At 49.2% G+C, this 26,747-nt stretch overlaps 1 protein-coding gene across 1 annotated transcript in view; it reads left to right on the top strand.

Annotated features, from left to right (window-relative positions):
- VPS36 (vacuolar protein sorting 36 homolog) overlaps positions 1 to 26,747 on the top strand; it is a 195,061-nt gene that overhangs the window by 55,008 nt on the left and 113,306 nt on the right. The window lies entirely within an intron of this gene.

Raw genomic sequence — 26,747 nt, 5'->3', positions numbered from 1 at the left:
TTAGGAAAGGTAAAGTTAAAATAAAAAAATAAAGTGCACAGGAGGGGTGTAACAAAAAACAAGCAGCCTGGTAGCGCTTTAGAGCAGCAAACCCCTAAAAAAAATGGTAGCGGGCAGAGATGTTCTGAAAACAGTGAACGAACAGAGGAGGTGGTTTAAGCATATAAAGGGAGATGGGGAGGGGGGGAGAGCACTCATGTGGAAAAACAATGGCATTGTATGTGTGTAAAACATCTTTTTTAGGAGGTCTATATCTGTGAAATGCCATGTGCTGATGACATACCTGTTAGCCATTGCCTAAAGCCAGCTCAGGTCGCCGGTGCGAAAAGGTGCTGGTCAAAAGCCCCTTTCAGTATATGTGTATTGTAAGTTGCATTGAATGCTAACAATAGATCTCACCTGGTAGCTAAAGCTAACAATGACCCCAACTTCCAACTCAATGGTCTTCAATTTAAATTGTATTAATTGGCCTTGCTTTGGTTAAGCTAAATAACCTGCCTACATCTCAAATAGACCTATGCGTTGCTTTCAGCAGCCTCCACAATCTCATTCCCTTCATAGACCTACACATCAAAGAATGCCTGACTTTCTTGCACTCACAGAATTACCTGCTGCCGCTGATGATCTTTACCAGTTCACTTTCCTATAATGTAACCCATTTCCAAATAATTGTTTAAAAATGTACTACCATTACCTCAGAAGCTTTCAAAGGATCCACACATTCTGTTCACTAACGTACCCAAACATTCCATGGCCCCCTGCATCTCCTCCTCTTTGCTGAAGCCCATGACTTCTGGAGCAAAGCAATAGCTTTCTTACTGTCTTAATCTACTGATATCTTTCAAGAAAGAAGGTTCAGTACCCCACTCTCTACCAATGGATGCACTTCTCCTCCAATCTTTCTCAACATCTCTCTGGTGCAGCCTCAGTTTGTCATATGTCGTAAGTTGAGCTGTTAAGTAGAAGCAAACATTTCCCTCTCCAAAGGAATCCAGTTGTTCTGCATTTTCCTGAAATAATCCTTCTTCAACATCCAATCACTGTAAGCTGTCATATAGCTTGGATTTCAATATTGCCTAGACCACATAAATATTATATACATTAGTATATATTCTTCTCTAATGCTGTCAAATTCTCCAATCTTGTTCCCCTAATCAGTTTGTATACAGTACTACGGACACATTGTCCATATGTAAGAGAACTTCACATCACTCAACACATCCTCAAAAAAATCAAGTCTAATTTTATTTCAAAGTGGTGTATAGGCTGTGTACTCTCACCACTGCCCATGTATAAGTCAATACTAAATAACACTCTCCTCAATGAATTTTAAGCTTTATCCAGATCTGTAAAAATATGCACGTGTTTGCCACGCATTTAACAAGCCCTTCACCAAATAGTAACTCCTTTGTTTCTAAATTGGACTCCTTTATGCCTACATTGTGTTGGCGAAATAAAGTTTTCTGACTGGCTGACTGGATTCCTTTATTGCCTACATCACTCAACTTGGGCATTATTTTCATTACATTTGATAGCCACCACCTCCACTGCTTTCATCAGGGCTTCTACCACCATGTCCATAATATCCAACTTCTCCTGGCACAGTTTTAGTTAACTTCCATGTCTTTTTGTGAATATCAGCCCAATATGTACAAGATCCAAATGAGGTGATTTGCACACCTAATCCTCAATATTACGTCTCAGACACACTCCCCTCATAATGGTTCTTGCATCATTCCTTAAAAGGTTGCGTATACACTCTTTTGTGTAAATTTAGTATGCATTCATCACCATGTTTATCACCCTCTCTCTTATTAGAAAGCTGAGCAAATGTTCTTTCGTCTCAGGATGGTGTGTACACTTCTTTGTTCCGAAAAGGATTCTTTTTCTGTGGTGCACTTCTTTCAATGTACTATTACTAACGTCACCTTCTAAACTCTAGTATAATTCTCCAAAAAACTGAAAGCTGTAACTCTCATCTTCGCCTATTGTTTCATACCACTTAATATCCTTCTTTTCTACTCAAAGCTTCCTCAAATGCCCTCCTTCTTAGAGGTTAAGATGCAGGATATTTGACTGTCAAGGAGAGCAAAATAGTTTGACAAGAGGGCTGGTATGCAGCCAGAAGGACTCTCATGCCATGTTTGTTAGGATACTATTTTTTGTTCTTATAATTACTGTGCAGAAAGGTAGCAATAAAGAGTTATGATTTGAATTACAATAATTTCCAGCGGGTCTCTAAGATGTGGCAGTATGTCTTCCACGCATAACTAGATTAGATGTTCACTGCTAGCCAGGGGTTTACCTCGACCCATTCTATGCCTCATAATAACGCTCGCTAGTGTTTCCACCACTGGTGCACATGGTATTAGCAATGGCATTCTTGCTAGTGTAGTGCTCTCCTTTTATACTGTTCTGATGGAATCCTACCTTAGTTATCTTAATCTAAGGGTTCTGCATACAATACATTAATATATGCTAACAATGTTGCAGCAGCATAATGTACTAATCCTTCTTGTCAGATGCCCTCAGTATGGAAGGAGAGTTACCCACACTGCCTTCTAACACAAAATGTGAAAAGTCATCTACGATTAGCCGATGTATTTCGTCCCTGGGCAGAACCATCGTGGTCACCATGAATCATCTACTTCATCAACTGTTGGATTCTCGTGGGCAGGATCTTTGCCAAGATTTTATAATCAAGAATTAAACATGTCAGTATTTTAAGTCGCTTGTCCCTGTTTACCATCTGTAGGAATGGATTGCAGTCCAATAATGTCTTCCCCATTTATCTTATTCCAGGTACCATTCCTGCACAATTCCTGCCCTAAAAGGATATTTTTTAACAAAGTATATTGGTAAATAATAAGTATGTTCTGTATCATGGGAGGACTGCCATACATCATAGAATACATGGAAGGACTGACATGCATCATAGAATACATATTGCCCTGGTACCAAGTTTTATATTACGTTTTGAAAACAAGAGTCCGGCCTGGTCAACTATGTAGTTCAAGTCGCAGCATCACAAGGTGAAGGGAAGTGGCATCTGTTTTGGCAGTACAGAGGTGCACCCCTATGGAAAAACTTGTAGTGTTCATGTTGGGAGTTTACAAATTCATCCGGCAAACAGTGTCTCAGTATAGACTCCCAGTGACTATCACTCGTCTTCTGCTTGTGGTCTCAATTGTATTAGCCACTTCGATCACTAACTGTCCTTATCGGCTTAGGAACCCCGAAGGACAGAAGGCACAGCCTTAAGTGCTATGGTAGAGCATGTCCTGAATCCAAGATATTACATTGTAGGCAACAGTATCTAGGTATCCTTCTATCACATCATGAAGAAAACACTGGGGGAAAGCGTTCTGTTCAAGGTGAGTCGCTGAATAACTTCAGTTCAGGTCTTTGTATCACAGGGGTGTGGATTCAGTTGTAGGGGTTCGGATTCCACTTCTACATCTGTTGAAGCATCAGCTTCTTTGAACATCATATTGTGAGCCAGAATTAGTGGATATGGGAACCTTTCCTACTTCATGCATCATTATACCACAGTAACATCTTCCTGTGCTTCCATGACTCTGCGTTGGGGTCAGCGTGGCCTTTCCCATTTGCTCCTTTGTAGTCTACCTTTTGATGCATAAGTCAAAAGTCAAAAAGTACTTTATTTGGCCAAAGGGCATAAATGTAACGTAAAATTACAACATATATAAAAAGTGCAATTCATTCCAATAAAAATGCCTATACATACAAGCATCATCATTTGAATAAAACAAACCAATGATGGATTACACAGGTATGAATGAACCCCCAGAAAAAACATATCCTGGTCTGCCATGTCATTCACATACGTACGAGCCTAATACTGGGAGTGTATCCGACCATTTCCCTAGTGGCCTCCCGCATTATAATCCCAGAGAACCCCAGAGGGGAAGTTCCAGACTGTGTCTAAGATGGTTTTGGGAGACCCATTACATTATTCCTGTGAATGTTTCACGGGACAGTATAATTAAAACATGTTAAAAAGAACAATTAAGAAATGTTTATCCATTGTGCAAAAAACCATCATGTGAAAACATTGTACCACAAGGTAAATGCAAAACCTATTTCACTCATGCAGCTTGGAGTCATTACACGTTTATTTGGCCTAGAAGGGGGTAGGGAGGAATGTTGGGTATAGATTTGGCACCACAGCTGCTTGCACCTTGGCATCCCCGCGATGCTAAATCCAAATCAGGGCCAGGATCCTATTACAATGTTAAATTGTCCTCAAGTGGCATTCATGGTAAGTTGCAAATGCTTAATAAAAACCAGAGCTAAATTCCTGATACAGTGCTAGTTTATACATGCTGGACTAAAACTAGTATAACACGAATACTCTAATAAGCTCCCCAGGATTTTTGGGTCTACACTTGAATTGCATGTTTTGATTTCCACCTCAGTGGAGAGGTGTGGTGCAGCGGCCCCGGCAGCTGACTTCGGAGCACAGGGCTCACGGTTCGATCCCGGTTCGATCCCCGGCTCCGGCGGCAGCTCAGCTCAGCACCATGTGACTCTGGGCAATAGCTCACTTAATTTCCACAACGGCCCCCAGCGCCTTGAGACCCGTGAGGGTGAGTAGTTCGCGCTTTACAAATACAGATTTACATTTTTTTTTTTTTTTTTTTTTTTGAAACCGTTTATTGCAGTTTGCAAAAGTTACAGGTATGGGCCTACAACCACCCGGCCGGCCGCTAGAGTATCAAAAGCATATTGCGTACATACAGTAAAAGTCTCTCAGCAGTGCAGAGTAGGAAAACAGGAGTAATCGATGGTGCAGGCCACACGGCTCCATGCCCACAGTACGGTTCCATTTTCTTAAAGCAAAACAACACCAAAAAACCACACCCGCAAGGCAACCCGCAATCCAAAATGACAACACGTGCTCCATAAGTGGGGGATCAAAATCAGCAGCAAAACTCTGAAGAGGGGAATGGGAGTAGATCAGGGACTGGGGGACCGCGCGCCCGCGGCCGAGGGAGGGGGGCCGTCTAGGGAGACGGAGCAGGCGAGGCAGCCGGTAGCAGTGGCGGTTCACAAATACCCCCGCGGTAGGCGTTCCAGGGGCCCCAGAGTTTCACCCACGCCCCAGGCTTACCCCTCGCCACATACACCAGCTTTTCACGAAACATACACCAATCCATATGCTCTTTCCAGGCCGACACCGCAGGGGGCCTCTGGGATCCCCACAATTGAGCAATATCACGCTTAGCTATCATGTATCCCAGAGTCACCCACCGCGTCTGCGGGACCGAATAGTCATTTGGTTCCCAGACATTCAGCAAGCATCTCCTCGCTTCAGGCAGCAGCGCGACACGCGTCACCACTCGCAGAACCTCATGCACACCACGCCAGAATCGCTCCACCTTCGGGCACTCCCACAGTATATGCATGAAAGTCGCCAATGCACCACAGCCACGCTTACACATTCCGTCACCAGCAAAACCCATACGCAAAAGCCTTGGCCCCGTCACGTAAACCCGGTGAAGGATCTTGAGCTGGACGAAACGAAGGCGAGCCGGGATGGCCACCTCTTTCGGAGAGGCCACCGCAGAAATCCAATCCTCGTCGTCCAGCTCCAGCCCGTCGGCAACCCAAGCCTCGCGGAGACTAGTCAGCAGGCACGATCTATCGTTGATCAGTTTTTTGTATATGAGGGAGATCGTGCTGTCCGGGACATGGCCATCTAGCACTCTGTCCTCCAGGGGGGAAGACTCCGGAATGGATGCGACATCCGGGAAGACGGAGCCCAGCGCATGGCGGACTTGTAGGTACCGAAAGTACTCACTGCCCTGCAGCTGAAACTCCGCCTGCAGCGTCTCAAAAGTTTTAAATCCCCCCCTCGTCCAGAGATCTCCCACCGTGCTGATTCCGATCGTGTCCCACTTCTCGAAGCCCTTCGACGTCCACAGGGAGCCCAACCTCTCAGACGCATACAGCGGTGACGCCCGGGTCAAACGGTCCTTCCACCCCATAGCTGCATTAGCCGCGTGCCAGACACGCACCATGACACGCGTCGGTCCCGTCAAACGGGAGTCGGGCGCGCCAGAGTAGAGCGCTCGATTATAATCGCCACCGGGCAGGAGCATCTTGTCCATCTCAAATGCCGGGTTCAAGGCGGGCCCGTAAAGGCCATGATTAATTGCAGCTAGTTGGGAGGCCCAGTAATACCGTTTAATGTCCGGGAGGGCGACCCCTCCATCGTACCACGGGAGCGTCAATTTAGCCAGAGCAATACGCGGCCTCCCGTCCCAGAACAGGCGCCGCTGGAGGCCCTCCACCTCACGGAAGTAGCGTGCCGGAACCAAGTCCATAGTATTCTGGAGGGCGTAGAGGAAGCGCGGCAGGGCCATCATTTTAAACAAGGCCGCTCGACCGAGCGGCGAAAGCGGCAGACGCCGCCAGCGAACCACGTCCTCCTTCAAACGCTGGAGGGGGGGCAGCAAATTCCGCTCATAGCGGGCCTCCGGGTCAAGAGTGATATATATACCCAGGTACCGAAAACCTTGGGAGGCAATCTGGATCGGACAGTCCCGTGGTAGGACCGGAGCCTCCCCGGAGAGCACATAGACACAAGATTTCGCCCAGTTGATGACGAGGCCTGAGTTGCGACCGAATGAGCGCAAAACATCAACCAGGACGACCAGTGATTTACGCGGGGAGGCGAGATACAGAAGGATATCGTCAGCATAGAGGGACACACGGTCCTCATGCTCGGGAGTCCAGCGGAGACCACGGATAGAAGGGTGCCACCGCAGCCACTCCGCCAGGGGCTCCAGGGCCAGGGCAAACAGGAGAGGCGACAGGGGGCAACCCTGTCGCGTGCCCCGCCCCAGCGCGAATGGGGCCGAGACTCGCCCATTCACCACCACCTGCGCCAACGGGCCCGAATATAGCAATTTGACCCAGCTAATGAAACCCGGGCCAAACCCAAACTTCGCCAGCATCGCCCAGATGTATGGCCATTCAAGCGTATCAAACGCCATGGTGGCGTCCAAGGACGCCAAGATGGCCGGCTCCCGCACAAATGGGACACGCGCGAGCACCCCGTGTAAGCGCCGCAAATTGAGCGCCGTGTTGCGGTGAGGTATAAAGCCCGATTGGTCTTGGTGGACCAAATCGCCCACCACGCCAACCAACCGGTTGGCCAACACCTTGGCGAGGATTTTGGGCTCCGCGTTCAAAAGCGAAATCGGCCTATAGGATGTGACCCGTTCACGGGGCTTCCCCTCCTTGTGGATCACCACAATTGTGGCCAGACGCTGGTCCGGCGGGAGGGAACCCTGCGAGTGGGCCGCCAGGAACATCGCGCGCAGGTGGGGCGCCAACACATCCGGGCGTAGCTTGTATAGCTCAATGGGAATACCATTGGGGCCCATGGCCTTGCCGGATGCAACCGAGCGAATAGCCAAGGCAATTTCGTCCGAGGTGGGAGGGGCGTCCAGCGAGTCCCTGTCCTCCACCGTAAGGGAGGGCAGTGCGATGTCCCGAAGCAAGGCATGGGAATCTTCCTCCGAGCAGGGAGAAACCGGGGAGTAGACTTCGCGGAAATAATCCGCGAAGCAGGAGACAATGGCTTCCGGCTCAGTGACACACACACCATCCACACTCTCAATCAAAGGCACCACGCGGCTCGCTCTCTCCCTCTTATCCAACCACGCAATCAATTTGCCAGCCTTGTCACCCACATCATACAATCGCCCCTGTTGCTCTCTACTGAGGCCCCTGGCCGCCTCCGTGACGAGGGCCCGATAGGCCGCCTGCTTTAGGTGTAGAACATGCAACCTGGCGTCTGTTACCCCGCTCCCCAGGTCACCCTCCAGTTCTGCAATCTCGGCCTCAACCCGGGTCACCTCCTCCCGCTCGCGCCGCCGGGCATGGGAAATAAAGGAGAGGGCCTCCCCTCTAAGAACTACCTTGAAAGCCTCCCACAGGGAGATGGCCGACGGGACCGACCCCACATTCTCATCGAAATATCGCTGTAAGGATTTGATCAAATCGGCACGAATGGTGGGGTCGCGCAAATACCATGCATTGATCGGGGCCACCCTACCATCCCCCCTCGGGAAGACATCGAAATGCAACAACAATGGGGAGTGGTCTGAGATACCCCGCGCCAGATGGCGCACCTCCCCCACCCTCTCTGCATGGGCCGCCGGGACAAGGATGTAATCAAGCCGCGAGAGGCTACCATGGGCACCCGAGTGGAAGGTGTACTGTTGCAATACGGGATGCTTTAATCGCCAGCAATCCACCAGGCCCAGCGTGTCCAAAAAGCCGGGCAGCCACGCCTGTGCCCGGGGGAGGTCCCTAGGGGGATGGCGATCCATAGACCCAGAGGCCACCGCATTAAAGTCCCCTCCAACCACCAGCAGGCCACTCGGAAGGTCCAGAAGGAGGCGCCCCAGGTCCGCAAATGTGGTGGCTTGTAACCCAGGCGGGACGTACACTGATATAAAGATAAACACTCTACCCTCCATTCGTCCCACCAGGACAGTGTAGCGTCCCCTCTCATCATGGCGCACCTCGTCAGTCTCCAACGGGAGCGAGTTCTTGATCATAATACCCACCCCCCGCGAGCCCGAGGTGAAGCCGGAATGGGCCGCCAAACGATATCCCCGCCGATTCAGTGCATGAAAGGTGTTACCTATAAGGTGCGTCTCCTGCAGAAAGACAACATCTGGTGAAATACGTTTTAGGTACTGCAGGACCACACCACGCTTAATCCTATCCCCCAGGCCGTTAACATTCCATGACAACACAGTCAAATCCCTACCCCCCATCATACGTCGAAACAATCGGTCGTCCCCCACCGAGCATCTTAAAAACAACAACACAGTAGCGGGTTTGCCTTGCGGTGCTAACAAACAACACACCCCCCCCACCCCCCGGTCCCAACAGAACTCCCCCCTCCCTGCACCCCTGCATGAGCCCAGACAGCCCCCCCAAAGTGCAGTGTGCCTGTCGCCCCATAGCTAAATACTAACTAGTCCCCCAGAGGAGGAGGGAAGCCCCCAGCAGACCCCGCACGACCTCCACGGGAGGGGAACATACGCAATCAATATATGGTGAAGGAACAACAGCCAGAGCAAGGCCTATACAGTCACCCCTCAATTCTGATCCGGCGGGCTCTCCTCGCCAGCCGCGCCCCCCCCGCCCCCCCGGCCCCGATCTCCAGGCAAAGTGTCCAACCAGTCCCCAGCCGCCTCGGGCCGGTCGAAGAAGTGCGTACGACCATCCACCTCCACCCTCAGCTTAGCCGGAAAGAGCATTGAGTACTTGAGGTTTAGGTCCCTTAGGCGACGTTTAACACCAAGAAAGCTCTGTCGCTGCTTCTGGACCGCCGGAGTAAAGTCTGGGTAGAAGTGTACTTCCATGTTTTCCAGCTTGACCGGTCCCTGTTGCCTGGAGGTCTGGAGGATGGCATCTCTGTCCCGAAAATTAAAAATCCGGGCAATAAGAGGCCGCGGCGGGGCACCGGTCTTAGGGCGGCCCCCGGGGACCCGGTGGGCACGCTCCACCGCAAAAAGCTTACTCAGCCCCCGGGGCTGGAGATGGGTCAGGATCAATTCTTCCACGAAGAGATCCGCCGCCTCCGCCTCTCGTCCCTCCGGCACACCAATAATACGGACATTATTCCTCCGGGCCCGACCCTCGGAATCCTCCAGTCGCCGGTCCATCAGGGCGCTCGCCTGGCCAAGCCGGCGCACCTCCTTCTGGAGGGCCACCACGTCCGTAGTGAGGCTCGTTGCGGTGTGGGCCAGGGAGTCGACTCCTCACCAAGCTCACATCCACCAGGACCGAGTCAATTTTTTGCGCCAAGGTGTCGAAACGCTGGTCCACTGAGGCCTTCATCTCTGCGATGGCGCCCATGACGTCCCGGAGGGTCAGATCCACCGGATGGGCAGATGCCTCCGTCGGGCCCACCGGGGAGGACCGCGATGTCTCCGGAGAACCCTTCTGGAGCGTGTAGCGGTCCATACTGTTGGCCTGGTGCGCCGTGCCACGGCGGGTTGTCTTCACCTTCGCCCGGTCGCCATCTTGCTTGGTGGCCATGCTGGCCCTTCCACCGTCGTGCCAAGATCTCCAAACGGGCCGCCACACCAAATCACGGGTGTCAGGGGGGGGGGCGGGGGCGACCACCGAGCCGCGGGTCAACCCACCGCCGGCGGGTCAGCCGGGCACCTGGACAAGGCCGCACCACCGCACCCCGCTCCGCAGCCCAACCCCGCTTGAGAGCAAGGAGGGCGCAAAAACGAAAGCGAAAGTGCGGGGCACGCGAGTCGCCCAGCCCCGCTCGCCGCTGTTATTCACTTTGTCCCCGGATCGCCCCACTACTCCAATCCGGGGGGCCGGCGAGGAGAAGGCCGCAACCTTCGATCGATGCTCCCACCGGTGTTCGGGGTCCGATTCGAGCCCAAAAAACGGGTGGCGCCTCAGCTCGGGTTCCCCGACACAGTCCCCTCAACAAGGACAGGATATCGCCAGGATTAATTCAGGAGGTCGCGGAGGTCCTCGGGAGCCTCGCACCTACGCGGCCATCTTGGTTGCGCGCTAGGCTCCTCCTCCTACATTTTTTTTTTTTTTAACCTTCTTATAGGCCAAGCTGCTTTAAAACATTTAGCAACCAAAAATACGACGCAGGGAGTGGTATCCACCTTACCAATTTTCAGGGACATTCTGTGTTGTCTGACCCCCAGTAGCCATAAAGAGGTAGGAGCCAGCGCTTCCTTTGTTAGGTCTCGCCTGATCCAGCGCTTGCGCTGATCTGGCCGAGACATTTTGTATACAGGCTTTTCAAAGTGCTGCCGTGGCCTAAAGCTTCAGTGCACGTGAACGTGCACACGCGCAGCACCATGTGTCTTTCCTCCGTAGCACGCGATCGTAATAGCGATCACTTTCACTTTCGCGGCCGCGTTGCCAAAGCTTGTTTTTCATTTGGCTCGGCATTTCTTTGTTAAAAAGAGAACAGCAGCTGATGACTTTAGTTTTTTTAAGGGAAGAGTACAGTAAGTTGGGCATAACATTACCAGCTTAGCAAAATAGGTAACATTATCTCTAGGCCAGAAGTTAAATAAAGCTTTTAACAGTTCAGCCAACCTACATCACCTACAGTTCATATTAAAGTCACTAATTGTAAGGCGTTATCTTTAAACCAGATACTCAGGGCTTTATGCAACTTTCACTAAATTACCATTCACTACATTTGTCAAACTCTTCAGCTTTTCGCACTCTTGCCACAGTATCATTGTGCATCTCACATTCACTCCAGACTCTTGTACACTATTTCTCTCTCCGTCGCACTTCCACTGCCTCCTGTCATTTCTTTCTCTCATCTGTTTTCTACTCATTTTTCCTGCGATAACTGTAACACTCCGTCTTCCTTTTTTCACAAATCTTCTTCCAGTCTCTTTTTCGGACACGCACTAGCTCTCAGCCATCCCCGTTCTTGGAAGAGCTCTGCTCCTGCTTGGACAGTCGCTTCTTTAATGAAGCACTGCACAAAAACTGAAAACATTCTACGTTGATTTTTTGGGACAGATTTAGGGGAATACCATGGCACTTGTTTCAGCTCTTCAGAACACTCTCATCCGGGGTGGGCAGCCATCAGCAGAGTCCCGCTGGTGCTGACCGGGTGAATTTCATTGTGAAAAGAATCTCACGTATCGCCTTACATTTTAATACATAAATCGGAGAGCTGCAACAGCCTGTAAGAAAGCACAACCATCGGCTGCTCAACAGGTTGGCCGCATATCACACATCGTCTCAAACCACGCCTTGGGAGCTCATACTCTCATTCTACCTTTGCATTATGGGACTTGTAGTCCTATACTTACTGGAAGAAAAGCAACTTTACATTGAACAGAATGGAAACTCTGAAACCATGGCTGTGTACGCTCTCTGGCTCTTTTGGAAGAGCTCTGTTCCTGTTTGCACATCAGCTTCTTTAAGGGAACAGTGCACAGAAACAGGAAACAATCGACTTTGCTCTTCAGGACAAATTTATGGGCTAACAACATAAAACGTGCCTTTTCAAACTTTCCCTCTCTCAAACACATGCTCTCCTCCTCTTCTTCTTAGGGTGTCTTCTATATACACAAAAAATACCTCTTTAGGCATCTGTTGCCTGCTCTCCCCTTCTTTCTCACACATTCTTTCTCCTCCTCTATCTCAATAGCCACTACCTTCACAAACGACCTCTCTCTTGTATTCTTCCTTTCTATCGCTTCTCTACAGCTCTCACTACTATCTATTCACCATGCCACATAATTCCAGTACATAAATACACAACACACAGTTACACACTGCACAAATAAACAACTAACAATTCCAATACAACACACATGGTTCCACTACACTTCAAAACAAAACACACAAGTAAAAACGTTATCATTTACAACGCTAATAGCTCTAACTCTAACAAATATGAAACCTATTGCATTATAAATTCTTGTCTTTTCTTTTTTTAAACAACAATGTTCACTTCCATGCTGCTGCCCCTCCCCCCTTTTCTTCCTCTTATTCACTCGCTCCCTCTGTCTCACTCCTCCTCACTTGCTGGGAACCATTACTTAAACAAATGGCTCTTTTTCTCTTTCCTATTTTTGTTCCCCTATGAAGTGGATCGAAAAAACAATAAGAAAAAACACTGTGACTTCAAATGTCTTCTTTTTCAGAAGTGCAGCCTTTGAGCGGAGAATAAAGAAAGGTTAAAAAAATACTAAAAATAACCAGCATTCGCAATGCAATTGGTCTCGCATTCTTGAAAGTTTGAGCCATTTGCGTTGCATATAATAATGCAACGCCAATAGCTCAAACTTTCAGTAATGCGAGACCTATTGCATTGCAAATGCTTGTTTTTCATTTGTCTTGTAGAAGAATAGAAAATGGGCCTTTTTTTTCGGGAGCGTCACCACATGCACAATAATTGGCCTGCCCAGAGAGGTGGGGCTTCCATTTGTCAGTGAAGTGGGTGAGTGGCAATGTACCGAATCTAAACTGAACAAACCAAAGGGGGGGGGGGGATTAATTTAATCGAAGAAAACTTCAAAACTGGAGCAAGTTTGAATTCCAAGAACTGCAGGGTTAATCTCCCTAAGTTGTGACAACCTTACAGTTTTCCCCATTCACACTCCCAGTGACACAACTTCACAAGCTTACTTGAAGCGAGATTAATACTCCCCCTTTCATATCTTGACAGGCCGGAACCAGGGTTGTTTCAATGGTCCTGGAAAGTTTAAGATATCTGTCAGACAACCCCTATATGGTTTAAGGTCAGGGACATGCCAGATCCGGATCCAAAACAGTAATGATTTCAGTTTATTAGGGCTCTTATTGGTTTTAGGTCAAGTCTTCTCTCAGGAGTACGATAGGGGTACTTTGGGGCAATTTCAGGAAAGACCTCACAAATTTGTTCTCAACCACTTCCAGCTGATCAACATTACTATGGCCCCACAATTCTGCACCATGTGCATCACTTCAGTGCCCCTTCTTTCTCCAGTACTGGGTTCCTTTTGGTCCCTAGCCTTTCCCATGGTATTTCTATGCTTCTTTAAGGGTAATCAATAACTTTGCTGGACCATCTGTGATGACCTTAAATTTTTCTGAAAACATCAGCATGTCTCAATAATTGCCCTCAGTCTAGCAGAGCCTTTCCACTACATTTAAATAGCCTGCATGTATTCAGATCAGGACAGAGGTGTTTTATGTTTCATACTGCCTTGCATGTGTGCCATCTACAGAATGTATTCTGAGTCTCTGTAATTCAGGATTCACACGTTGATGGCACATGGAAGAGCAGCAGAAAGATGAGGCAGGATCTGAAGCCCTGTGCATGTGTCAACTGTAAAGAAGTTGCACAGACCCATGGCAGCCTCTGAGCAGTCAGTCTTCTAGGAAGATCTCCACTTTCTACTGTTCGAATTTTCACACATCCCTATCAACCAGATGATGTTGCAATACATGTGGCCATCTGTGTCTTCTGAATACTAGTCCAGGGATTTAATGCAGTCTGCCAGTACCTCCACTTCGTGTTGAAAAGAGGCCACTCTAGATTTAAGCCAGTTGAAAGGTTTTCAAGCTTCTATGACCCATTCCAAGATCTTAAGCAAGTCAAAGCTTTGAAACTTTGTAGGTCGCTAAAGATTCATCAGCTAAGTTGGGGACAGGTTAGGTCATGTTTTTCTAAAATATTGCTTCTGTGATATTTCGCTTTTGAGTTAGATCAGTATTGGGCAATATTTGTACAACTGTCAGATTTTTACTGTAGTGTTATGTCATTGCTGATACAGATTGTGATTGCTAAGATATATTTTTTATTGTAACCTTAAATGGTTATATTGAAAGTAGTTTTACACTACCTTACTAATTGTTATTATTTTAATATATGTATTTGTTGCTGATTTTTTTTTAACTTGTTTTTTGTTTTGGCGCATTATGTTAGCATGAAATTGATGCTTTAATTGCGATATGTAATGACTGTAGGTATTTTTTCAGAATGAAGGGCCAAGTTCCCAAACAAACTTGAAAATCTTCATTTGGAGACATACGACCTCATTTGAATGTTGATTTTTTGATTCTTGGGATTCAAATAGGTTTCCAAAAAGACACCTGGAAAGCTGCAATAGTCCATTTTTCACGAGTTCCGGAAAACCCTCGCAATTTTCTGTTCTTGTTCATTTAGCTTAATGTTGATGCATTTCCTTTAATTTTAATTTCTTTTTCCCCTAAAAAGTAAATATTGTTTCCTTGTGGAGAGCCCCTTGCCCTACTTCTCTTACAATTTTGTGAATGTTCACTATCCAGTTTCACCCTGTATGTATGTATGTATGTATGTATGTGTTATTTCTTTACCGTAAACCAAGCCAAAAGGCAGTGTAACGCTGTACATGGACCAAGACAAGCATAAAGTGAGCGAGTAATACTAGAGGAAGCTGGGTTATGGAGTGTTAATGCATAGCGATGTAGTGCTCTTTAAAGAAGTGAGTCTTCAACTCTTTCCTAAATTGAGCAGCGTTGGGGCGGTCCTGATGGAGATGGGGATGTTGTTCCAGGTCTTGGGTGTATAGATGACCGCCCGTGTGCTGAGAACCACCTGAGATGGTGAGCTTGTTTGAAAGATAAGCGGGGCTCTGGTTGTGATGGCTTTGTAAATGATGCAGCTGGTTTTGAAGATGTTATGGTCCGGCAACACAAGCCAATGGAGTTCCATTTGGGTGGGGTAACATGATCACATTTCTTCAGGCCCTCGATGAGAGATGTGCTGCGGCATGTAGGATGCCCTTAAGCTGTGCCAGTGCAAAATCTGGGAGGCCGTGGAGTAGGGCATTGCCACCATCCAGATGCAAGAGTAAAAGGGCTTGAAGTCACTTTCTGTAAGAAATGGTTTGACTTACTTTAGAAAAGAGAGCTGGTTGCAGGCCGTCTTTGCTTTTTGATAGTGTTGGGGTCCAGGGTTAATCCAAGGGACTTGGCATTTGGTAAAAGTTGGGGTTTGAAGCTGTGAGGGTTACTGTAATTGAGCCAGGTTTATACTGTATCTTGTTTGTTGTTCTTGGCAAATAATAGGTATTCTCTGTTGGCTGGGATGAGCTTCAGGTAGACCCTGGACATCCAGGTCTGGATGATGTGAAAGCAGTGTTTGAGGCATGGATGTGTGAAGCAGTGGAGGCTTTCAAGTAGCCCTGTTTATCTTAAGAATTTAGGTGAGGGGAGGAGCCTAGCGCGCAACCAAGATGGCCGCGTAGGTGCGAGGCTCCCGAGGACCTCCGCGACCTCCTGCATAAATCCTGACAGAATCCTGTCCCAGATGAGGGGACTGCATTTGTGAGCCCGAGCAGAGGTGACGCCCGTTTTCCGTTTTTAAATCGGACCTCGGACACCGGCAGGAGCATCGATTGAGGTTTGCGGCCTTCTCCACACCGGCCCCCCGTACTGGAGTTGTGGGGCGATCCGGACACAAAGTGAACAACAGCGGCGGGCAAGGCTGGGTGACTCGCGTACCCCGCACTTTCACTTTCGCTTTTGCGCCCTCCTTGCTGCCAGGCGAGGTTGGGTTGCGGGGCGGTGTGCGGTGGTGTGGTCTCGCTGGGGTGCCCAGCCGGTCCGCCAGCTGCGGTCCGTCCTGCGGAGCGGTGGTCGCTCCCCCCTGGACCCCTTGAACTGGATTGTCGGCCCCCCCCTTTCTTGAGGAGACTGACTCGTCTTGGGGATTGAAACCATGTCCACAAAACAAGATGGCGATCGGGCTAAGATAAAATCGACCCGCCGTGGCGCGGCCCAGCAATCCAACAGTATGGACCGCTACACCCTCCAGAAGGGATCCCCAGAGGCGCCGCGTAGGTCCCCTACGGGCCCGACTGATGCTTCCGCTCTGCCCACGGACCTGACCCTCCGAGACGTCATGGGCGCCATCGCCGAGATGAAGGCCTCGGTGGACCAGCGCTTCGACACTCTGGCGCAGAAGATTGACTTGGTCCTCGTGGACGTGGGCCTCGTGAGGGCTGATTTGTCTAAAACCAACGACCGGGTCGACTCTTTGGCCCACTCTACCACGGGCCTCACAACGGACGTGGCGGCCCTCCAACAGGAGGTGCGCAGGCTTGGCCAGGCGAGCGCCCTGATGAATCGTCGGCTGGAGGATTCCGAGGGTCGGGCCCGGAGGAACAACGTCCGCATTATCGGGGTGCCGGAGGGACGCGAGGCGGAGGCGACGGATCTATTTGTTGAGGACCTGGTTCTCACCCATCTCCAGCCTCGGGGGCTGAGTAAATTCTTTGCGGTGGAGCGTGCCCACAGGGTCCCCGGGGGTAGGCCTAAGGTTGGAGCCCCTCCGAGGCCTCTCATCGCCCGGATCTTCAATTTTCGGGACAGAGACGCTATCCTACAGACTTCCAGGCTACAAGGGCCGGTCAAACTTGACAATATGGACATCAATTTCTATCCTGACTTCACTCCGGCAGTCCAAAAGCAGAGACTGAGCTTTCTTGGTGTTAAACGTCGCCTAAGGGACCTGAATCTCAAATATGCGATGCTTTTTCCAGCTAAGCTGAGAGTGGAGGTGGATGGCCACACGCACTTTTTTGATCGACCCGAGGTGGCCGGGGACTGGCTCGACACTTTGCCCGGAGATCGGGGCCGGGGGGGTGGGGGGGGTGCGGTTGGTGGGGAGGGCCCGCCGGATCAGGACTGAGGGACTAATGGTAGGCCTTGCTCTGGACTGCGTTGTTGTCACTATTGACTGTTAGGGTAAGTTCCCCTCCTGTGGAGGTCGTGTGGGGTCTCTTGGGGGATCTCCCTCCTCCTCTGGGGGACTAGTTAGTTTTCTTATCTATGGGGCGACAGGCACACTGCACTTTGGGGGGGCTGTTTGGGCTCATGCAGGGGTGCAGGGTGGGGGGAGTTCTGTTGGGTTGGGTGGGTTGGGGTGGGGTGTGGTTCGTTTCTACCGCAAGGCAAACCCGTTATTGTATTGTTGTTTTTGAGATGCTCTGGGGGGGACAAATGATGGCTTCGTTATGTGATGGGGGGTAGGGATTTGACTTTGTTGTCCTGGAATGTTAACGGACTGGGTGATAGGATCAAGCGGGGTGTGGTCCTGCAGTATCTGAAACGGATTTCGCCTGATGTGGTCTTTCTGCAGGAGACACACCTTATTGGTAACTCCTTTTGTGCCATGAATCGCCGTGGCTTTCGCTTGGTGGCCCACTCGGGCTTCACATCAGGCTCGCGGGGGGTGGGCATCATGGTCAAGACCTCGCTCCCGCTAGAAATAGACGAGGTGCGCCATGATGAGAGGGGACGCTACACTGTCTTGGTGGGGAGGATGGAGGGCAAGGTAGTTGTCTTTGTCTCTGTGTACGTCCCACCGGGGCTACAGTCCACCACCTTTGCAGATCTGGGACGCCTCCTCCTTGACCTCCCGGGGGGGCTTCTGGTGGTTGGGGGGGATTTCAATGCGGTGGCTTCTGGGACTATGGATCGTCATCCCCCTAGGGACCTCCCCCGGGCACAGGCGTGGTTAGCGGGCCTTTTGGACACACTGGGATTGGTGGACTGCTGGCGTTTAAAGCATCCCACCCAGCTGCAGTACACCTTCCATTCGGGTGCCCATGGTAGCCTCTCGCGGCTTGATTATGTCCTTGTCCCTGCGGCCTATGCTGGGAGGGTGGGAGAGGTGCGCCATCTGGCGTGGGGTATTTCAGATCATTCCCCGCTCCTGTTGCACTTGGGTGTCTTCCCGAGGGGAGAGGGCAGGGTAGCCCCAATCAATGCTTGGTACCTGCGTGACCCCACTATTCGTGCTGACCTGATTAAATCATTGCAACGGTATTTTGAGGAGAATGTGGGGTCCGTTCCGTCAGCTATCTCCCTGTGGGAAGCCTTCAAAACAGTTCTCAGAGGGGAGGCCCTCTCCTTTATCTCCCATGCCCGCAGACGCGCACAGGAGGAGGTGACCCGGGTGGAGGCCGAAATTACTGAATTGGAGGGTGGTCTGGGGAGTGGGGTGACTGACGCGGCGCTGCATGTTCTACACCTTAAACAGGCGGCCTATAGGGCCCTCGTCACGGAGGCGGCCAGGGGCCTTAGCAGAGAGCAACAGGGGCGATTGTACGATGTGGGTGATAAGGCTGGCAAACTGATTGCGTGGTTGGATAAGAAGGAGAGAGCTAGTCGTGTGGTCCCGCTGATTGAGAGGATGGATGGTGTACGAATTACTGAGCCGGACGGCATTGTTTCTTGCTTCGCGGATTATTTCCGCGAGGTATATTCTCCGGTCTCTCCCTGCTCGGAGGAGGATTCCCATGCCCTGCTGCGGGACATCGCGCTGCCCTCGCTTTCAGTGGAGGACAGGGATTCGTTGGATGCCGCTCCCACCTCGGATGAAATCGCCCTCGCCATACGCTCGGTCGCCTCGGGCAAGGCCATGGGCCCGAATGGCCTTCCTATCGAATTGTATAAGCTGCGACCGGATGTACTGGCACCTCACCTCCGCGCGATGTTCCTTGCGGCCCACTCGCGGGGCTCCCTCCCGCCGGACCAGCGTCTAGCTACCATCGTGGTTATCCACAAGGAGGGGAGACCGCGAGACCGGGTTACATTCTATCGGCCGATCTCGCTCTTAAATGCGGAGCCTAAAATCCTCGCCAAGGTGCTTGCCAACCGGCTGGTCGGCGTGGTGGGCGATCTGGTCCACCAAGACCAGTCCGGCTTTATTCCCCATCGCAACACGGCCCTTAACCTGCGGCGCTTGCACGGGGTGCTCGCGCGTGTTCCGTTCGTGCGGGAGCCGGCCATCTTGGCGTCCTTGGACGCCACCATGGCGTTTGACACGCTCGAGTGGCCGTACATCTGGGCGATGTTGGCGAAATTTGGATTTGGCCCGGGATTCATCAGCTGGGTCAAATTGTTGTACTCTGACCCATTGGCGCAGGTGGTGGTGAATGGTCGAGTCTCGGCCCCATTCGTGCTGGGACGGGGCACGCGACAGGGTTGCCCCCTGTCGCCGCTCCTGTTTGCACTGGCCTTGGAACCCCTGGCGGAGTGGCTGCGGTGGCACCCTTCTATCCGTGGTCTCCGTTGGACCCCTGAGTATGAGGACCGCGTGTCCCTCTACGCCGACGACATCCTGTTGTACTTAGCCTCCCCGCGTAAATCACTGATTGTCCTGGTCGATGTTCTGCGCTCCTTCGGCCGTAACTCAGGTCTTGTCATCAACTGGGCTAAATCCTGTGTCTATGTGCTTTCCGGGGAGGCTCCTGTTCTCCCGCGGGGCTGCTCGATCCAGATTGCCTCGCAGGGGTTTCGTTACCTGGGCGTCTATATTACGCTGGACCCGGTGGCCCGCTACGAGCGGAATTTGCTTCCCCCCCTCCAGCGCTTGAAGGAGGACGTCGCGCGCTGGCGGCGCTTGCCGCTTTCGCCGCTCGGCCGGGCGGCATTGTTCAAGATGATGTCATTACCGCGCTTTCTGTACGCTCTCTAGAACTCGATGGACCTGGTCCCGGCGCGTTACTTCCGCGAGGTGGAGAGTTTGCAGCGCCGCCTGTTCTGGGACGGGAGGCCGCGTATAGCCCTGGCAAAGTTGACGCTCCCGTGGTATGACGGAGGGATTGCCCTCCCGGATATTAAGCGGTATTACTGGGCCTCCCAATTAGCTGCAATTAATCACGGCCTTTACGGGCCCGCCTTAAACCCGGCATTTGAAATGGACAAGATGCTCCTGCCCGGTGGCGATTACAATCGAGCGCTCTACACTAGCGTGCCCGATTCCCGCCTGACGGGACCCACGCGTGTCATGGTGCGAGTATGTCACGCGGCCAATGCAGCTATGGGATGGAAGGACCGTTTGACCCGGGCGTCACCGTTGTATGCGTCTGAGAGGTTGGGCTCCCTATGGACCTCGAAGGGCTTCGATAGGTGGGACACGATAGGCATTAGTACAGTGGGGGACCTCTGGACGAGGGGAGGATTCAAAACATTCGAGACACTGCAGGCGGAGTTTCAGCTGCAGGGCAGTGAATACTTTCGATACCTGCAGGTCCGTCACGCACTGGGTTCTGTCTTCCCAGACGTGGCCGCCATCCCGGAGTCCTCCCCACTGGAGGATAGAGTGCTAGATGGCCACGTTCCAGACAGCACGATCTCCCTCATCTACAAGAAGTTGATTAATGACCGCTCGGGCTTACTGACTGGGCTCCGCGAGGCTTGGGTTGCCGATGGGTTGGAGCTGGACGACGAGGACTGGATTTCCGCGGTGGCCTCCCCGAAGGAGGTGGCCATCCCGGCTCGCCTTCGCTTCGTCCAGCTTAAGATACTTCACCGGGTGTACATGACGGGGCCAGGGCTTCTGCGTATGGGCTATGCCGAGGATGGACTGTGTAGGCGTGGGTGCGGTGCATTGGCGACTTTTTTACATATTCTGTGGGAATGTCCGAGGGTGGAGCGATTCTGGCGTGGTGTGCATGAGGTCCTGCGAGCGGTTACGCATGTCGTGCTGGTGCCTGAAGCGAGGAGATGCCTGCTGAATGTGTGGGAACCGACCGACTACTCGGTTCCGCAGACGCGATGGGTGACGCTGGGTTATATGATTGCTAAACGTGACATCGCTCAACTGTGGGGATCCCAGAGGCCCCCGGCAGTGTCGGCCTGGAAAGAACACATGGATTGGTGCATGTTCCGAGAGAAGGTGGTGTATGTGGCGCGGGGTAAGCCTGGGGCGTGGCTGAAGGTGTGGGGCCCCTGGAACGCCTACCGCGGGGGTATTTGCGAGCCGCCATTGTTGCCTCCCGCTTCACCAGCTCCGTCCCCCTAGATGACCCCCTCCCTCAATCCCGGGCACAGTGTTTTCCCAGTCCCGGACCTATTCCCCTTCCCCTCCTTCGGTTTTAGTGTATGGTTGGGGTCCCTCCATTTGAGGAGCATATGTTGTCACTTTCGCTCTCGGGTTGCCTTGCGGGTGTGGTTTTATGTTGTTGTGTTGTATAAAACGAAACCGTATTGTGGGCTCAGAGTAATGTGGCCCACGTTGTTGATACCTCCTGCTTTAGCGTCTCTGTAACGCCAAGTGCCTTATTGTATATATGTAATTTATTTCTGTCACTTTAGCGGCCGGCCGGAAGGTTGTAGGCCCATACCTGTATATATTTGAGATTGTAATAAACGGTTTCAAAAAAAAATAAATAAAAAAAAAAAAAAGAATTTAGGTGAATCTTCATACTGTTTTCTGTGAGTAGAGCACCAAGCGGTTCCATGTAAACGATGATGAAGAAAGGAGGCAGCATGGAACCCTGGTGTACTCCACAAGTGATAGGGATCTTTTGTGACCTCAGGTGCCTATGTGAACAAACTGGAGCTGGTTGGAAAGTTAGGAAGATAACCAGTGAAGGACATTGCTGGTAAATTCCCATTCGAAGCTCCAGGGTGCATATGAGGATAGGATGGTCAATTGTGTTGAAGGCAGCTGAGAGGTCCACCAATATTAAGAGACTGTGTTCAGCTTCATCTGTGGTCTGGAGGAAATGTCTACAATGTGTACAATAGAGGTCTCCGCACTGATGTATGATCTGAAGACAGATGGGTTGTGCAGGAGATAGATAGCATTCTTGTGATGTTGGAGTTGATCTTGCCGATGAATGATGGGCCAGTAGTTCCAAGGACATCGGGGTCTAGTACAGGTTTCTTTAGAAATGTCAGGATCTGGCCTGTCTTGAGAGCTTACGGGATGGTGCTTTGAGTAGGTGAGGCTTTGACAGGTGTAAGAAAGCTTCCCCAGAGAGAGCTATGATGAAGGACGATGATGATACTTCATAAGAAGTGGTTTTGAGGAAGTTGATTATGTCAGCGAGATCTGGGGAGATGGGAATTTGAAGGGTGACTCACCATTGACAAATTCTACAGAAAGGGGTGGGTGTAAAAGCCGAAACAGGCTTACTGTCATTGATGTGCTGTTGGATCTTCTGCATTTTTTCATTAAAGAAAGGTTGATGGCATTGCACTTTGCTGTAGAGTCAGAAATAGATGGGTCTGGCGGAGCTTGATGCAGTGCTTGATTGTCTTCAAGAGTGTTCAGTTTCTATTAGTGGCTTCATTGATGGTGTTGGTTTAGTAATTTGCTTTGGCTGATGTGATGAGTTGTCTAGGTGTTGTGCAGAGGGACTTCAGTAGCAAGAGGTCCTCAGGATTTCAGTTTTTCTTCCATTTTCTTTCTTGTCTATGGATAGATTGTTTACTGTCGGCAAGGACTTTAGAGTACCAGTGTGCTGAAGGCTTTGACTTGCATTTGCGTGGTGTAACTTGTGTTTATGTGCAAATAGCTTTCCCAAAATATTGTTGACATTGTTAAGAAGGTTACGGAATTGATAGAGTGAGAGATGAAGTCATGCTTTAGGTTGCCTATGGAGAAGTTTTTGAAGGATCTGAAGGTTTGGAGTTCTCTTTTGTGTTGACATTGGATCGATTGTAGGATGCTGAGCAGAGAGCTAGAGAGAGCAAAGTGGTTGGTCCAGCCTAGGGGTGTAGGTGGTTTGCACTGTAATGTTGGTGAGGTTGAGAAGACAAGGCAGAGCATGTGGCCTTTGGAGTGTGTTGGTTGCATGTCATGCGGCACCACACTGAATGTAACGATGAGGTTGAAGAGGGAGTCTCTTGTGTTTTTTGAACTTGTATTGCCTGGTAGGTTGAAGTAAAGGGATTAACCCTGGCTCTTGCCAACAGTAAAACTCTGACTGTAAATAAGGTAGGAATTTGCCAGAGATAAGGTTTCTGAATACCTTTCATAACTGTGTGGGTGTGCACAAATTTTGAATGGCATCCTGTACAGCATGTTAGCTGCCATGTAATATTACACCATACTGCGGATATATATATGAAAAATATTTATGGGTGCAAAATCACTGTTTTGTGACTTGCACAAGTTAAGTTGCACTTTTACATAAAGTCATATGCATGTGTAAGTTGAACTTATTTGGGCATGTTGATAAAATCAATAGATGCTAGAGTTGGTGATGTTTCAGGATTGTTTTTGCTATTGCTGAATGCAAGGCAAAACATTGATACAGCTGACGAGCAGCATTATTCTGAGTTATGTCCACTTATGGAACCCAACTCCAGTTGTGGATTTTGAAAGTGGTTAATAGACTCTCTCTGAAAAATTGGCCAAAACTAACATTATTTTAAATTCTAGGAAGGCAAGTATCAACAACAGGAGGGCATGTTTTTTACTAAGCGTTTCAAAGTGACATCAAAGAAAAGAGCAACGCTTGAGTTCTCTATCTTGTCACTTGCAAAGCTTTTTGTACTGTACTTAGAATTTGAAATGATAATATGGTAGATATATAAATCTTTAATATGATGCAGCCATATATTAATTTATAATTTACTAATAGTATCCAAACAAGTCTTTATTAATAATAATCAAATAATAATAATTAAGTCCATTTAATTTCCATATTTTGAAGAATTTGTTCCAAACAAATTGTCACTCGCACAGTTCTAGCTAATGCTCATCACCTTTATTGATAACTACCCATAAACAATTTCTTCAAAACACATTTGACGTGTGTGCTGAAGTAAAACAAATGATAGCCCAATGTTTGCACATGAAGTTACATTTAAATCCTTGTGAATTGAGGAGTTTTAAATGTTAATTGTTTACTATTTAAGATAACTATTAGTCACAAAAGCAGTGTGCAGCAACAGGTACAGATTACTGAAGACAGGCAGGTACATATACAGAAGAGTTTATTAACAAGATGTGTAATATTCAAATTGGGTAATACTGCCCGAGTCAGTGGCAGTGTTGGAAGCACAGTTCCCTGTGCTGCTTCTTAAGATCTCAGATGAGACATTAGGAACACTGTGATGTAGAGGTACACTGACATAACATAGAATCTTTTAATGGCATTTTAGGGATTTTATTTATCAGAGCAGGGTAATTTCCTGCTGTTTATTTCACGACTTAAGTGGAACAATATCTTTCCTATAAGCATGGCCACTGGAGGTGCCAGGGCAGGACAAAATTATGCAGCGGTGTCGATGACATTTTGCTGCAAGAAAAGGGAAATTATGTGGTGCAATGTGATGTATGTTGTGGTAATTGTGTTATATTTAAAATCTTCTACATATGTTAACACTATCTGGGCAAAGGTATCATCTCTTTAATAGCATTTTGACCAGTGTTGGCTGGTGGATATCAAAAGTAGTGGAGCGAAAATGTTAAATGCATATATAATGTGCGAGCGCATGAGCACGAACTGAAAGAAGAGAGTTAGGATTGGGTCTCCCCCTCCCCCAATACATTTTTTAAAACAATTGATTCAAATAGCAGATTTTACAGCATAAATTTACTGTATTTTTTAATAAAAAAGGCACCCAGTCGTATCATTTTGCAGCAAAAGTGTTCAGAAAACATATGCAGGCTCAATAAATATTCGAGAATAAAATTGGTCTGTTCGCAAAGTGCCATACAACCCCCAACCTGTAACACATCTTGGCCTCTTTAATGGTATTGGTTGATCAAGGACAAGACAGATGGTAACAACATACATGCCAAATCCTGAAAGAGTAACATGGTGAAAGACAGATCCATCCGTAGGCAGCAAAAGTGGTCATCTGCGGTGTGCAGCCTTCTGTGGTGGTTGAACTGAAGCTTAGAAACCACACTCAAGCCCCGGCTTCATATACTCGTGGCTGGCAGCAGGGACCTGACCTCAAGCAGAGGAGTCCCATTCTGAGTTGACCATAAGTGGGTAGGTCACTGGAGAGTAGTTAGAATGGGCTTCAGGAGTCCAGAATGGCCTGGAATTCTGTACTTAGGCCAAGCACTAAAAGCAGAAACCAGAAGCGGAGGGGTTTTTCACACTTGGTATCGGAAAACTTGATTTTGAAAAACACATAGGTTACACTGTCATGGAAAGCCCACTCCCCAGTTCTTGTCTAATTTATTGGGGCACTTAAATTTGGTTATGTCCCTTCTGAATGCCTCGAAGGCACAACCCACTAAATGTTGACTTCATGACATACTTATACCATGATTGGAAAGAATTATATAAATTAATTGTCATGAAGTGCACATGTTAAACGGAAAAGTCATAAATTGAATTAAACAGTGAATTAAAAAGAATTTAACATTGCAATTTCTAAAGTATGAAAGCTTGATTTCAATGAATTTGGAAGAAGTTTAGAAAAACTTTCATGGGAGGTAATACAAGTCTATGCCGACACGAGCTGTGCTCAAAGGTTCTCTGGGAGTGTTTCCTCTGCATTTCCTTTCTGCACCTTGATCTCAACAATAGACCTTCCACCTGGTGCAGCTTGTGATCCTCCGGCACTCACGACTCAAATGGCATGAGATGTCAGAGCTACTCTTAGTTTAGCTAAACAAGTTCAGCTTTTTGAGCTACTCTGACCTTAACTGGAACAGTGTGTGATCCTGGCGTAACTAACTTGCACCCGACAGGCGACAACTCGAGATCTCTTTACTAAACACAAATTACCTGAGACAAATTGTGGTCTTTGAGTTTGCTCACAACTTATATGGGCCAACTTAGTGCTTTTTTGAGCTAAACAAATATGACAATGAATTAGAACTGTCTCAGCCTACTGACAGCCTAAGGGGGCAAACATAAGATTGCTTAAGGATTCACACACCTAACTTTGGAGCTACTCACATCAGCCAGCATGAGCTCCAGTGCCACTCAGACCCTATGTCCAACTGCAGCCACTCTAAAACACTCACCAGCCAGCATGAGCCCATGTTTCAACCTGCTCCTAGTCTGAAATATCACCCTTCCCACCGTAAGCGCCACTCCGCCCTGCACTATTCCACACTACACTCAGCAACCGGCCCTCTCTTATGCAGCTCCCAGGACACTGCATAACTGCATCATCGCTACCTATCACATGCAACTCCTTCTCAGTTTTGCACTACTCTTTGTTGTAATGTGCCAGTGACTGATTATATATCATGGTCCGCATGACATCACCTCACCACCCTTACCTATGGGTAGCCAGGTGGTTCAGTGTTAGCAGGGTACGTACGGTGTATCCGATCCTGGAACTACCTTTAGCTTATTAGAGTACTCTGTCAAATAGCCCAAGTCAGCCTGTTTTCGCCAACAGAACTGAGCATGCTAAGACCTGTAGTTACACTTCTGCCAATAGATTATTCCTCAGAAGCCCCAGCATGCTGAGTTGTACAATTACATTGGCTG

Source organism: Triturus cristatus, chromosome 8, assembly GCF_964204655.1.
Source record: "Triturus cristatus chromosome 8, aTriCri1.1, whole genome shotgun sequence".
In the NCBI taxonomy this organism is placed as follows: Eukaryota; Metazoa; Chordata; class Amphibia; order Caudata; family Salamandridae; genus Triturus; species Triturus cristatus.
Note: the sequence above shows the minus strand (reverse complement) of the source record. Positions and strands in the feature narration are given on the sequence as shown.